The sequence below is a fragment of the Vulpes vulpes genome, chromosome 12 (assembly GCF_048418805.1).
Source record: "Vulpes vulpes isolate BD-2025 chromosome 12, VulVul3, whole genome shotgun sequence".
NCBI classification, from domain to species: domain Eukaryota; kingdom Metazoa; phylum Chordata; class Mammalia; order Carnivora; family Canidae; genus Vulpes; species Vulpes vulpes.
In genome coordinates this window covers 76,649,529-76,663,609 of record NC_132791.1, presented here as the reverse complement: position 1 = coordinate 76,663,609, position 14,081 = coordinate 76,649,529, and the positions used below count along the sequence as shown (strand labels likewise).

The window sequence follows — 14,081 nt, the reverse complement described above, 5'->3', positions numbered from 1 at the left end:
GATGTGTTGCCATATGAAATATCAGCCTCGTTTATGGAGTATTGTCCCTAAAAAAGTTTAACTTGAATCTAATAAAGTTAGACTTAATTAGACTTAACTTCTGATTTGTAGGAAAAAAAATAGAGCAAGTTGAACAAAACCATGAGGCAAGTCCAGAATGCAGGACTTTCCAGAAGACAAATCACCTTCAAAAAGTCAGGGTATAAGAATATTAAGAGACTGGAGGCATTACAACCTAATGTAATGAGTGATTCTATATTGAATTCTCATTTACCAAATAAATATATAAAAGATATTCTTGGGATAATTGGAGAAATTGGATCATGAACTGATTGGATCATTCCAGAGCCAGGTACAAGGCAACTAGGGACCATCCTATTGCTTAGAGACCATCAAAATTATTCACGTTAGCCAATTTTCTGTTTACTGAGCCTTGTTTTGTCTAGATGTCTCCTACTTCTGGTTCTGCCTCCTGACCACCTTGGAGCTTCCTCACATGACCCTACACTGTGTACAGTACTTTCTGGCTCTAGAGCCTGTGAGTAGAATAAACTTTTGTTTTCCTGAGCCTCCCCTGTGATTTCTCTTGTGTCCCCCACCTGAATGACCATCACGTAAAGGAACACAAAATGCATATCTTATAGTAACTGCATTTTGATCACAATTTCTTAAGGCACCAATATGTGGATCAATGAGATCCAAACTCTGTAGTACTTGTCCACAAAGCTGGACCCAATTTGATGCCACTGCCACCATCGTGGTACACACTGACCTTGGCCACTGAGCCACAGAATTCACTGTAGTCCTTCTACAAGGGAAGAGTAAAAATAGGATGAATTTGATTAGCTGCATGAACCTATTATATAAAAAAGAATGGCACACCATACCTTTTAATGCAGTTCTGTGCTGGTTGGTATAAAAGCAAATGGGTGGAAAGAGAGAATGAAAATAACACTGAGCCAAGGGTTAAGATGTTAGGTGTTAGATACACACAGTTTTGTGTCACTTGGAAATCTCCTGGTGCTAGACAAACCAATGGAATTCTCAGAATCTCGGTGACCCATTAAAAGGGGTCTAATACTTGTTCTGTGTATTTAACTCATAATGTTATGAGAATCAGGGTAACTCGTGTAAGGGCTGTCAATGCATACAAATCATCCTTTGGGCATAATGCCTGAATCCCTCTCAGCCCCCTCATAGGAAATATATCAGTGTTCAGGGATGCCTGGGTGGCTCAGTTGGTTGGGCATCTGCCTTTGGCTGAGGTTAGATCCTGGGGTCCTGGGATTGGGCCCCATGGTGGGCCCCCTGCTCATCAAAGGGTCTGCTTCTTCCTCTCCCTCTCCCTCTACCACTCCCCCTGTTGGGCTCTCTTGCTCTCTATTCCTCAAATAAATAAAATAAAATGAAATAAAATAAAATAAAATAACGAAATATATCCGCGTTCAATGTGGAAACAATAGACTCAAAGTAGGCTTTGGAAAGGGAAAATCATAAAATAAAAGGAGATCATAAAAGGGATACCTCTTCTAAACACCTATAAGAATCCAAGTAGAAGACAAGAAATTACTTTCCACAGATCTTAACTAATGATCAGTAGGTGTGAAAAAAGAGCGGGAGGTGAAGGGGACCTGTTCCAGCTAACAGGCTTGCCCAGAGTCACAGGGTCACAGAGGAGCCAGAACAGGCCTGGGAGAGCCATATTGCAACAAAGCTTCTCCAGGGAGAAGACCCTGCTCTAAGACTGCATGAAAGGAAAGGCAATGTAGCCAAGAGGGTTGGGGACAATCAGATAATGAGTTCTCACATTCAGCTTTCAATTACATTACCAAACTTTCACCAAACTTATCTGCAACTCAAAGTCCTCTCACAGTTCTCTGTGTTGTACTTTTTCTCTAGAGCAATCTGCCAAACTCCCTGATTCTCTCCGTGCACGTATTGCTGTGTTCAGCATCAATAGGTTAAGCTAGCACACAGATTGTCTGACATCAGAATAGACTGTGACACTATTTCTTAGCAATAAAATCTTGGACCAGTTACCCCTTTGAGGATATTAATTCCTGCCTCATATAGTGTCATAAGAGCTATATATGACCATTCTTTTATTCACTAAGATTTCTTTATGGAGCACTAATAACAATGACCACTTATAAGGAACTCACCACACTGAAGATTCCATGCAATCTCTATGGTCAAGAGCTAACTAGAAACACATCAGCCCAGAAAGTCCCTGACCTCAGTTAGTAAAGAGTATGTAATGCCTAGTGCCTATCAGGCAAGCCATGCCTAACATGTCCAAGTATGGACATGTTAACATTTTTTTTTCCTGACAGTTATCTAATGTCTAGCAAAGTTTCATAGACTTTACCTTTACTTTTCTTACATTCCTAACTCTGTTTTTCCTTTCTTCAAGCTTACACTTCCAAGTAATACTGCTTCTGGAAATCCTGGAGGAAGAAGTTTACAAATCAATCAAAACAAAATCTCAAGGGAAAACAATGTTAAATTTTAATTTGAGAAACTCCTGGAAATACTTACATCTGTTGGTATTTTCACTGTCTTATGACAGTCTTTATATAATATATTTGCAATCAATCTATACAGTGTACTACAGGCAAAATGATCTACCTTAAGGCAGGGCCTGTGTTGGCAAATAGAATTAGTTTAGCTTTGCCTTGTCCAGTCATCTTCACTACCTGTGTCTCAGCACATGCTTGCATAATCAACTGAAGTCAAGAGTCAAGAAATTCCAGGACTTTTTCTAAAAAACAAGTGTTTATAATAGTAGAATAATACACTTTTACTAAAGTTTGGTCCAACCACAAAGGTTCCATTAACTTAAATACCACACTTTCTGAGTCAAACCTTCAAAGCTATTAACTCCATGGCCTACTCAAACTTGTTCTGTGGGCTTTTACATTTTGACAGCTCCTGGGGACAGAGAGTGTCTTATTTAGCACTGTGTGTTCCAAGCACATAGCACACATGACACTTGGATAGTCAGTGCCCAATACGTGTTTGTGAATATAAAGGTCACTGTTGTGTATATATTGCTGCTTTTCATTAATTTTGGTCTTAAAACTCCAATTGCTGACTTTTCATTCAATTATGACTACTGAGCCCAATGTTAAAAAAAAAAATCAAGTAACTTTAAGACCTTGCTTACATATGTCTCTACTTTTTGTCAAAAGTGATTTTGTTATCAATCACTTCTCCAAAATTCCCATATAAAGAATTTCACTCCATCTAGGAAAGCTTCTTTAGTTAATCTCACTCGAATCTGATCACTTACGTAGTCTAAATTCCATGTCCCTGTATTTTTTGTGACATTGTTTGGGACCTGTTGTTTTAAGGATTAACCTGATACCCTTATGATTCAGATGGTATATTCTGGAAGTTTCCATTCTGAGTTACCCAAAGGTGGGGCCCAGATAGAAATTTGTCAAAGCACCCTGTGGGGGTTCCCCCTGCTTGACCCAGCAGGGGTGGGACTGAGCAGTACACCCCATGCAATTTGCTTTACAAATGTTATTTCATTTGTTATCCACAACAATGCCCCTAAAGATCCATACTATCTTTATTGTCATCATCCCCATTTTGCATAGGGCACAAGGAAGTTAGGTCACACAGCTAGAAAGAGATAGGATTCAAAAGTGGTCTAAGTGTTCTAAACACTAATAGTGAAGTAGCAGAAGGAGAATTTAGAAAATAATCCCATTTACAATTTCACCAAGAATAACATGCCTAGGAATAAACTTCACCAAGGCAGTGTAAGACCTATACTCTGAAAACAATTAAATACAGAAGAAAAAAAAATGAGGATGAGACAGATGGAAAGATAATCCATGCTCATCAACCAGAAGAATTAATATTGTTAAAATGTCTATACTACCTAATCTACAGATTTAATGCAGTCCCTATCAAACACCAACAGCATTTTTCACAGAATTAGAACAAAATGCACTAAAATTTGTATGGAACCATGAAAGATCCCAAATAGCCAAAGCAATCTTGAGAAAGAAGAACAAAGCTGGAGATATCACAACTCCATATAGTTCATATATATATATATATACACACACATATATATATATAAACATATAACTTTTATGTATAAGATACATACTTCAAGGTATACTACAAAGCTGTAATAATCATATTAAAACAGTATGGCACTGGCACAAAAATAGACACATAGATCAATAGGACAGAATAGAGAGCCCATAAATAAACCCACATATATATAGCCAATTAATCTATGACAAAAGAGGCAGGAATGTACAATGGGAAAAGTCTCTTCAGTAAATGGTGCTGGGAGAACTGGACAGCTACATGTAGAAGAATGAACACCACACACAAAAATAAGCTCAAAATGGATTGAAGACCTAAATGTGAGATAGGAAACCATAGAAGAAAACATATGTAATAATTTCTCTGACATCAGACTGAGCAACATTTTTCTAGATATATCTCCTCAGGCAAGGGAAACAAAAGCAAAAATAAACGGGACTATACCAAAGCAAGAAGCATTTGCAGAGTGAAGGAAACCATCAACAAAATGAAAAGGTAGCCTACTGAATAGGAGATATTTGCAAATGACACATCTGATAAGGGGTAAATATCCAAAATATATGAAGAATTTACATAACTCAACACCCAAAAACCAATCAGATTAAAAATGGGCAGAAAACCCAAATCGACGTTTTTCCAAAGAAGACATATAAGTGGTCAACAGACACATGAAAAGATGCTCAACATTACTGATCATCAAAGAAATGCAAATCAAAAGCATAATTAGATATCACTTCACACCAGTTAGAATGGCTAGAATCAAAAAGACAAGGAATAACAAGTGTTGGTGAGAATATGGAGAAAAAGGATCCCTATTGCACTGTTGGTGGGAATGTAAACTGGTGTGGTCACTGTGGAAAACAATATGAAGTTTCCTCAAAAAATAAAAATAGAACTATCCTATGATCCAGTCAATTTCACTACTGGTACTAAACCAAAGAAAATGAAAACACTAATCTGAAAAGATGTATGCATCCCTACATTTATAGCAGCATTATTTACAATAGCCAGTATATGGAAGCAACTCGTGTCCATCAATAGATGAATGGATAAAGATGATGTGGTATATACACATATGTACAATGGAATATTAGCCATAAAAAAAGAATGAGATCTTGTCATTTATGACAACATGGATGGGCCTGGAGAGTATAATTCTAAGTGAAATAAGTCAACAAAGAAAGACAAATACCACATGATTCCCCTTATATGTGGAATCTAAAAACAAAACAAACAAAAAAGCAGACTTGTAAATACAAAGAACAAACCAGTGGTTGCCAGGGGATGGTGGGTGGGGGAAATGAGTGAAATAGATACAGAAAATTAAGAGGTACAAACTTTCAGTCATAAAATTAAATCAAGGAGATGAAAAGTACAGCATAGGGAATAGAGTCAATAATATTGTGCTAATGTCTGGTGACAGATGGTGACTACAGTTGTTCCATACTGAGCAATGAGTAATGTTGAATCATGTTGCAGCCCTGAAACTAACATAACACTGCTAATTCTACTTGAACTTTAAAAAAAAGTGGCCCAAATGGTTCCAAGCCTTTGTTCTTTCCATTACATCATCACACACTAATAAATAATCTGCCGTATTGCTGTATAATTCGGTATTTACTTTTAAATTGTGTTAAACCGGCCTTGCCTATAGAAAAGGTCGGCATGTATCTATTTTTTGAAGTATTACAACCCAGGAAGCCTCAGGACACATTTCACAGCAGGGCGCCGTGAGCTCCCGGGGACGCCGGCGGGGCGCACCCGCCGCCCCGCCCCGCCGCCCCGCCGCCCCGCGGCCTTCAGCGCACCCGCCGCCCCGCCCCGCCCCGCCGCCCCGCACCTGGCGGCCAGCACCGGTTCCAACCTCGCGGGGCCTCGACCGGCAGGCGCTCACTGAGCCCGACCGTAGAGACCCAGGAAGGGGCGACCTGAGGTTCGGCAGCTCGGGCCGCACTTAAAACCAAGGGGCACTCAGCGGGAGGAGGCCGCCGCCCACAGCGCTCCGCGGAGCCGTCTCGGGGGAACCCCCGGCGCAGCTCACGCGGGGGCGAGGCGCAATGAGGAGTGGGCGGAGCTCAGCAGCCCGGGCCCTCCGCCCCTCGGGCCGCGCCCCAGTCACGAGACCGCCGCGCGCCAGGGCCCGCAGCTCCCTCCCACAGTCCCCTCCTCCCGGGCAGGGGGGCGGCGCCCGGAGGGGGAACAGACCAAGAAGCCGAGGAAAGTGGAAGAGGGGGCGAGTGCCTGCAAGTGGGAGCCCGGCGCGGTCACATTGGAGACCCTTCCGGCCGAGGGGCACCCCCACGCGCTTTGGTTTTCTGGAGGTGCCTGCAAGCCCTTGCACCCCAGTCTCCAGACTCCCGCCGCTCTGGGTCAGGTCCGGGAGTACCGAGCGCCCGCGCTTACCCGCGCCCCCCTCACCTGTTGGGCCCAGAGCCCGCACCACCCCCGCTCTTCTCTCGCTGGGGGAAGGGACAGGGGCAGAGAGTGCGGAGGGAGGGCTCGAATTCCTCTCCTACCTGCGTCTAAGGATACTCACGAAGGAGAAAAAATATGGGACACCCACACTTTTCTGCTTCTTCCTGTGTTCACATGGAATTATAGAGTTTATTTTGAAAATATGTAGAAAAGAATCATGTATGTGACTCAGGCAAGATTCTTCACCTGCAAGAATACCGGATGTGTATACACGCATCTCAGAATCCCTCAAACCTCCTGTACCTGCCCCCTGCCCTCCGCCCCCCCCCCCCCCCTTCGTCAGGGCTTCCTTAAGGCCTGTCTTCTTTACCTCTGAATCTCCCCAAATGTGGAGCGGAACAAAATGAAGGACTTAAAAAAAAAATCTGTATAAGGAAGGATCATGCATTTAACTTTTTGAAAGGTGTACTTTGACAAGATGGATAATACTACACCTACAAAATTACTTATTTAGTCAGTGGGGCTTGAGGAGGAGGTAAAATTTTATATTTAATTCATTCAGATCGACCCCTCTTCAAATAGATGTTTCATAAAGACTTGAGGAGGTTAATGGCCAAATTAAAGGATTAGCAACTCGCTTTTAATTCTTATTCGGAAAAGAGAAATGTTTCTTTGTGTCACAGATGGTCTCAATGTTCTACTTGCACAAGGAGGATTGTTTGCTCTACGTGTATGGCTCCATTATAGGACAATTGAATGAGGTTTAGTGGAACATGAAGAATAAAACATTCTTCATGTCGGAGGCCACTTCGGATCGATTTCATTAACAGAGAATAATAGACCTTTTGAGATTCAGACAGTCCCAGAAAACTAAAATCTCACATTTTGCAAAATTAACTAGTATTCGAATGACATGACTTTCTACCTTGTGTTAACATAGAGAATTCAAAAACATTGTTTTAGCTCCTTATGGATAGACTTTTGCTGGGTTTACAATTAGTGTGTTGGTCTGGCTTATCTACGAAGGAACTTTTTAGTATGGTTTGGGAGAGTTTAACCCTATACTCTTTTCTTCCCCCTCCTCTTCCATCAGCTCCTCCTCGTCCTCCTCCCCCTCCTGTTAATTATCCTGTTAGAATTGTAGACTGAAGTATTTCAAATCCTGTTTGTAGGTTGAGTCAATATTGACTCCCTTCATTCCTCCTAATAAAAGATGCTCATTGCTCAGGTCTTATCCGTTCCTGTGTCTCCTTGTTTTATTTTTCTTTATGCAAACCAGCGGATGCTCCCGTTTTCTTCTTCGTCGGGGGCAGTGTACCTTTGAGTGTCACTTCCGTGAGGTTGCTGGATTATATTTAAAAAAGAAAAAAAAAAGAAGCTTAAAAAAAAAAAATGGACGCGGCTGGGGCAGGCAGACCTGTGAACAACGCAGCTAACTCGAGCCATCAGCGCCTGTAGGCGCCCAACCTTGCGCAGAGATGGCATCTGCTGCGAGAAGGGCAAGCGGCGTGATTCCTTCGATAGCTCAGTTGGTAGAGCGGAGGACTGTAGTGGAAGCTCGTACGGCCATCCTTAGGTCGCTGGTTCGAATCCGGCTCGAAGGAGTTCAAATTTTGCGGGTTTTTTTTTTTTTTAAAACCTCCACCCTAATGGTGTATTCTAGCTACATATACATATATCCTCGATGCTCATCTACTAAGACTATCCCGATGTACAGCGAGTCCAATTTAAACAATTTTTTTTCATTTCTGGAACAATGACTAACACCGCGCGATCAGAGTTCATTTCAGCCCCATACTTTCCATACAGGATAGCTGCCGGCCGCCGAGAAATACCGGTCCCTGACCAGGCGCAGCAGAGGCGGCTCAGCTGGGCTCGGGGTCGGCAGACGCGTCTCCGCTCTCCCTTCCCGCGATCCGGGACCCCGGCAGGAAGGCCGCGACCGGCGGGTACTTGGTGGAACACGCGCGCCCCCTGGTGGGCTCGGAGTCCCGAGTCTCTGGAAAGGGGTTTTTCCAGGTGAAGAAGGCTCCGGGGTGGTATGAAATTCAGGGGCACTACTCCCCCTTCTCTGTTTACTTATGTAACTGTGGTTTTCTTTTTTCGTTTTTCTTTTTTTTCTTTTCTTTTCTTAAATGTAACTGTGGTTTTCAACCTGGCTAAGAAAGTCGGTGGATACAGAGTTACCTGGGCAGATTTTACAACAGCGCCTTTGCTTGAATAGTTTGGAGATGGGATCTAGACATTGGTAGTTTAAAAACTTCCAGATGATATTACTGGGCTGCAAGGTTTGAGGACCATAGATACAAGACAAACAAAAATTTTACAATTACAAATAACAGACAAGACAGGGGGATTGGCAGGATTTTCTACCCATTTTGGGAATTAGCTCAAAAGAGAGATTTCTCTTAACAATAGAAAGCATTTGCTAATTTTGGGTCAATCTCATTAAGATACATTAATCACACTTGTACCCTGTCTCAAAAATGTGATACTAAGCACCATGGAAGAGTTCTCAGCTACAAATATATTAGACCAAAGTTTAAAAAGCTGTGTGAGAATTTTGTCCTTGATAACGTTTTGTATTTTCCTTACCATGTTTCAGAACTCTTATTCTTTAATGATTCTCAAACTTTGATGTAGGTCAGGATGTCTCGAATTGAGGTAGTGGTTTGAGAACCACTCTCTAAAATGTATTGGAAACTACCCCTATTAAGGGCTGAAGGTTGGTCTAAAATGGTAGCTCCTGAGTCACTTCTTGCTTTTTGAAAACAAATTGGGACAAAAGAATAAAGAAGAAAAATGGCCCAGTTTTCTTTTCAAGGATAATATTTGGGCTTTGGATGCAAAATTTGTTAGATAGTCCTGGTCTGAGCTTCTCCCCAAAACACCATAGAGGTCCTCCATCTCCCATAATTGGGCCATAGTCCAGTATACTGCCATAGTCCAGTATCAGTATCAGCATCAGCATTATCACCACCACCTCCAAAGACGACCCCAGAAGAGGAAAAATGCATGTTTCGAAAACAAATCTCCAACATACCTACATATTATCTGGCTCTTCACCATCGCATTAAGAAATGGGAATCATTCGTCACAGTTTTAAGAACTTCAGGTTGCCCTCAATAGATGGCAACATGTGGGAAATAGATTCTGAGAATGCAAATATAATATTAATGCATAAATTTAGATGTGTAAATCCACTTGGCAGACACTGATATTCAAATCTGCAAAACGTTTGAGAAATCCTCCATAAAGAACTTAGCCATGCCTATCCCGCACTGTCCGAAGACAAGGAGACACCAGAGCATGGCTTGCCCTGGGCAAACTTTATGCTGGTCCTGTTTGAGAAAGCATAAAACTGGAGAATGCGGGCATCGATCCCGCTACCTCTCGCATGCTAAGCGAGCGCTCTACCATTTGAGCTAATTCCCCACCCGAGACGTCGCCGCGCCTTTCTCACTCCCTTAGATACCTGGGGGTGATTCAGGAGCCACCTGTTAGTACTCGGCGCGCACGAAGCGCCAGACTGCAGATCAGTGGTGATGTTCCTCCGAGCCACCTCCAACCTGCCCTGCGGGTCTGGATCCTGTCGGGAAGACCCGGGAGTGCAGGCGGAGTCCAGGCCAGGGAACCCTCAGAAACGCTAGTCTTAGAAACTGGGCGAGAGTTTAACCCTGGGTTCCTATCTGAGGAAACAGGGAACCGGAAGAAAGCTGCAGGCGCATCCAGGAGGGAAAACCAAGTTTCTCAAGCAATGAGGCGCGGCTTTGGCCTTCGCAGTAGTTCCCGACAATCCCTGCACCCCTAAATTTTCCACTAGTTGACTCAGCTGGCCCGAGAAACAGATTTTCCAAAGTCCCTACATCTATCCCTGCCTGGCTTTTTTTCTTTTCTTTTCTTTTCTTTTTTAAAATCACCTCCTGTGGACACATGGGCACGAGGGGGCGCGCGTCCCAGTTAATTTCTTCTTCATTCTGGTTTCTGCAATCCCGATTTTGATCAAAGGGTGTAACAAGTTTGTTTTTTTCTAAGGAAAACATTACAAGGATGCTAAGATAATTATGACTGCAGGCTTAGATGCAGAGTCTTTGCAAAAAGACAAAGGTAGTAGTCGTGTCTTTTACTTTTACTGGACCTATTGGGTACTAGGTGCTGGTTACTGTTGGGAGCTAGCTCTGGGGAGGAGGACTCGCTGGGCATTGCCAGAAACCCATCACATTCCAGAAAGCCATCTGAAGGCCTTCAACCAACATCCAAACCTTCAACTGTTTCTTGCCCTAATATCCCATCGTGGGAGACTTCCTCTTTTTGGTTTACTGTTATTTTTACTCTTAATGACATTGAAAGCAAGTGATCAAAATTCAAATGGAGGAGAAACAACTCATTCAAGAAAGTGACTCTATGTCTCTATGCAGTGCAGGCATTTCTGAGATCCTTAAAATACCCTTTACGTTTGTTCTTTTTTTTTTTTTCCTTTTTCATTGCAATCACGACTGATTAAAAGGGATGAATAACTTTCTGAGGGACAAAACCTTCCACCTACCTTCCTCCCCACAACTTAGACCAGAGAGTCCACAACTCAGGTGTCCTAATGTGTGTGTAGAAACCCACCATTCGTTTCAAGATTTGGCTCAAGGTCAGCCTTACCCTGAATCTCTCCATCACCTGCGTGCTTTCTCCTTACTCTTCCCTGCACAGAATTTGCCTGGCTGCAGACGCAAGTCAGTTGGGCCTCCACTCATTTTTTCCCTCCCTATTTATTTTCCATGACTCTATTAGGGGTGCAGGTGCAGAATTTAGAGACAGGACGTAGCTCAGATCCATGGGGGCACTGGCACAACTCAGCTGGAAGTGACTGGTTTGTCTGGGGACTTTCAACCGTGAGCTGGGAGTGCTGGTTTCCAGTAACACCGAATTGGGTATTACATTTTCCAACACTCAGTTTCCACAGATACTAAATGAAAATCAAGAATATTATTTTAAAGTTCACATGGAAGCTTCACCAGTTGTTAAACCATTGACTCAACTCTAAGCTCTCTGCTCTGGATTGAGTTGTGTTCCCTCCAAAATTCAAATGTTTTTAGCTCTAATCCCCAATATGACTGTGTTTGGAATAGCAAAGTAATTAAGGTTAATAAGGTTGTAAGGGTAGGGCACATCAGGGTTAGTGTCTTTATAAGGGGAGACCCTTATAAAGCTCACTCTGCCACGTGAAGACACAGCCAGGAGATGACCATCCACAAGCCAAGAAGAGTGCTTTCACCAGGAATCCAATGGTCATCACGTTGGCCATGGACTTCCAGCCTTCAAAACTGTGAGAAAAATTAATTTCCATTGTTAAAGTTACCCAGCCTGTGATACTTTGTCACAGTGGCCTGAGCAGACTAAAACAATAATCATTTTTCAATCTGCCTTGTGAGGCAGGGGCTGGGACTCTGTACACCACATTATGGAGGCCCCCTCACCCCATGTTAGGCTTTGCCAGGAGGAAGCTAGAAGAAGAATGCAAGCCTGGGAGCAGGGGAGAGTGGGCTTATACATTCCTGTTTCCTTTCTGTGGACTTCCTGTGCCTCATTACCCCAGTAATGAATCTAGCAGCACTCCGAAATCCTGTCACTTGCTGGCAACTTTGCTATTTTCCACTTGGTTTCAAGGCATGGGCAGGACACCTGATAATGTCAAGAGAAACAGTCCACTTCTTAAGATTATTTTTCGTCTAGCTGTGAATTCTCTATCAGGCTAGAAACACTGAAAAAAGTCACTAGGTCCTATTCTCTGAGTTTCTCACAGAAAAGGACCTAATGACTAAGTTCAAGAGCAACCATGTGCTTTCAACATTTCTAATAGGCATTGGTGAGTGCTGTTTGAAGAAAATTTTGGAATGTTTTCAATAATATAATTTTGTAGAAATTTTATTTTAATAAGTACAGATTTTTTTTTTAATTTTTATTTATTTATTTATGATAGTCACACAGAGAAAGAGAGAGGCAAAGACACAGGCAGAGGGAGAAGCAGGCTCATGCACCGGGAGCCCGATGTGGGACTCGACCCCCGGTTACCAGGATCGCGCCCTGGGCCAAAGGCAGGCGCTAAACCACGGCGCCACCCAGGGATCCCAAGTACAGATATTGCATACAAAAATCCACTTAATGTTTTCCTTAAATATATTACAAAGGAAAATGTATATATATTTGCTCCAGATAGCGTAGTATCTTCTCCATCTGTGTCTATTTCTGCAGCAGACGCAAGGAAACTGATGAATCTATGTTGAACTTCAACGTTGAATGATTGAACTTTGAAAAGGAATATTTACATCTCCATTTAATAATTTTCAGGATTTGTGTTTCATTTTAATTGCTCTACTATAATTACACAATATAATATGAACCACCCAAACATCAACCAAAAAAATTTTACACACACACGTGCACACACTCAACACTCCAAATTTTTCGCCGCTGGCATTATGAATACACACGATTTCCCATTAGACTTTCAGAATGAAGTACTGCAGTGTACCAAAATGCCAGGGGCATTGCTCTGTTCCCAACCCAGAGATCTTCAGCCTAGTTGTCTGTATTTATGGCAACTATAACACTTACTGAACAAACTTTGGCGCGTTTGAGAGAAGAAGAAGGAAGTCACCAGAGAGCAGGAAGGAAGCCGGGTGTAACCCAGGGCATTACTTTGAGCTCTGCTATTCCTAGGGTAAGTGGACATGGGATGGGTACCCTTTGGGTTTTTTCCTTGAGATAGACATAAGTTATATCCTAACGTCTGAGATGTACAACCCAATGAATTTCATGTATTTCTAAAGCCATGGACCAGTTACCCAGTTCATTATAGAAAATACACTCGGTATCTAGGAAGACAGCTCAAAGTTGCAATTTTAGAAGCGAATCTGAACGTTACCAACACGGCAACCCTCCGGATAGACATTATTTTAGCAATCCTGCAAGAAGCCTTTCCGGGGTCCTTCGATAGCTCAGTTGGTAGAGCGGAGGACTGTAGATGGAGTAGGGAGGAGGCATCCTTAGGTCGCTGGTTCGAATCCGGCTCGAAGGACGACAATTTTGGAGATCCCGGGCTCCTCCAGCGAAGCCGCCCTAACCTTTAGGCCCTTGATCCCACCTCCTGGCGCGTCTACAGAGGACAGGTCGCACTTTCCGCTCAAACAAGAACGCGAGCACCTCTCTTATTTACGAGCACGAAGTACATCCGGGACGACTGCGGCCGCTGTGCCGCGGTGGCCTGGGAAGGGCGGCGGGTCTGCGGGGCACTTTCCCAGCCGTCTCCGTCCTACTAGTCCGGCGCGAACCGCAACCTCTCTCTGCGCAGCGCAGCGCAGCTCCAAGGGGGCGCGCCCCTGGGGAGTAGGGGCCCCCGGTTACCCTGGGGATCCCTGAAGGGGCCTGTTATTGAAGAAATTTCAGACATACCCCAAGGTGGGAAGTAGCATAATGAACTTCATTTGCCCATAGCCCCGGCGCAGCCACCCTGTCGGCACCAGGTAAACTAAATCCACGCCCCCACCCCCACCCCGCACCCTGACCTCTGCACCACCTGGAGATGTGTTCTCATCTCGCCGGCT

General features: G+C 43.4%; 3 non-coding genes across 3 annotated transcripts; 2 read left to right on the top strand and 1 right to left on the bottom strand.

The window, feature by feature from the left end:
- The first annotated feature begins 8,000 nt into the window (after positions 1 to 8,000).
- On the top strand, positions 8,001 to 8,090 carry TRNAY-GUA (transfer RNA tyrosine (anticodon GUA)). The gene is given in 2 exon segments: positions 8,001 to 8,037; positions 8,055 to 8,090. It is a non-coding gene; the product is annotated as a tRNA-Tyr (tRNA).
- A 1,758-nt stretch (positions 8,091 to 9,848) lies between these two features.
- TRNAA-AGC (transfer RNA alanine (anticodon AGC)) lies at positions 9,849 to 9,921 on the bottom strand. Its single transcript has one exon. It is a non-coding gene; the product is annotated as a tRNA-Ala (tRNA).
- Positions 9,922 to 13,464: 3,543 nt separating this feature from the next.
- TRNAY-GUA (transfer RNA tyrosine (anticodon GUA)) lies at positions 13,465 to 13,555 on the top strand. The gene is given in 2 exon segments: positions 13,465 to 13,501; positions 13,520 to 13,555. It is a non-coding gene; the product is annotated as a tRNA-Tyr (tRNA).
- Positions 13,556 to 14,081: the final 526 nt, after the last annotated feature.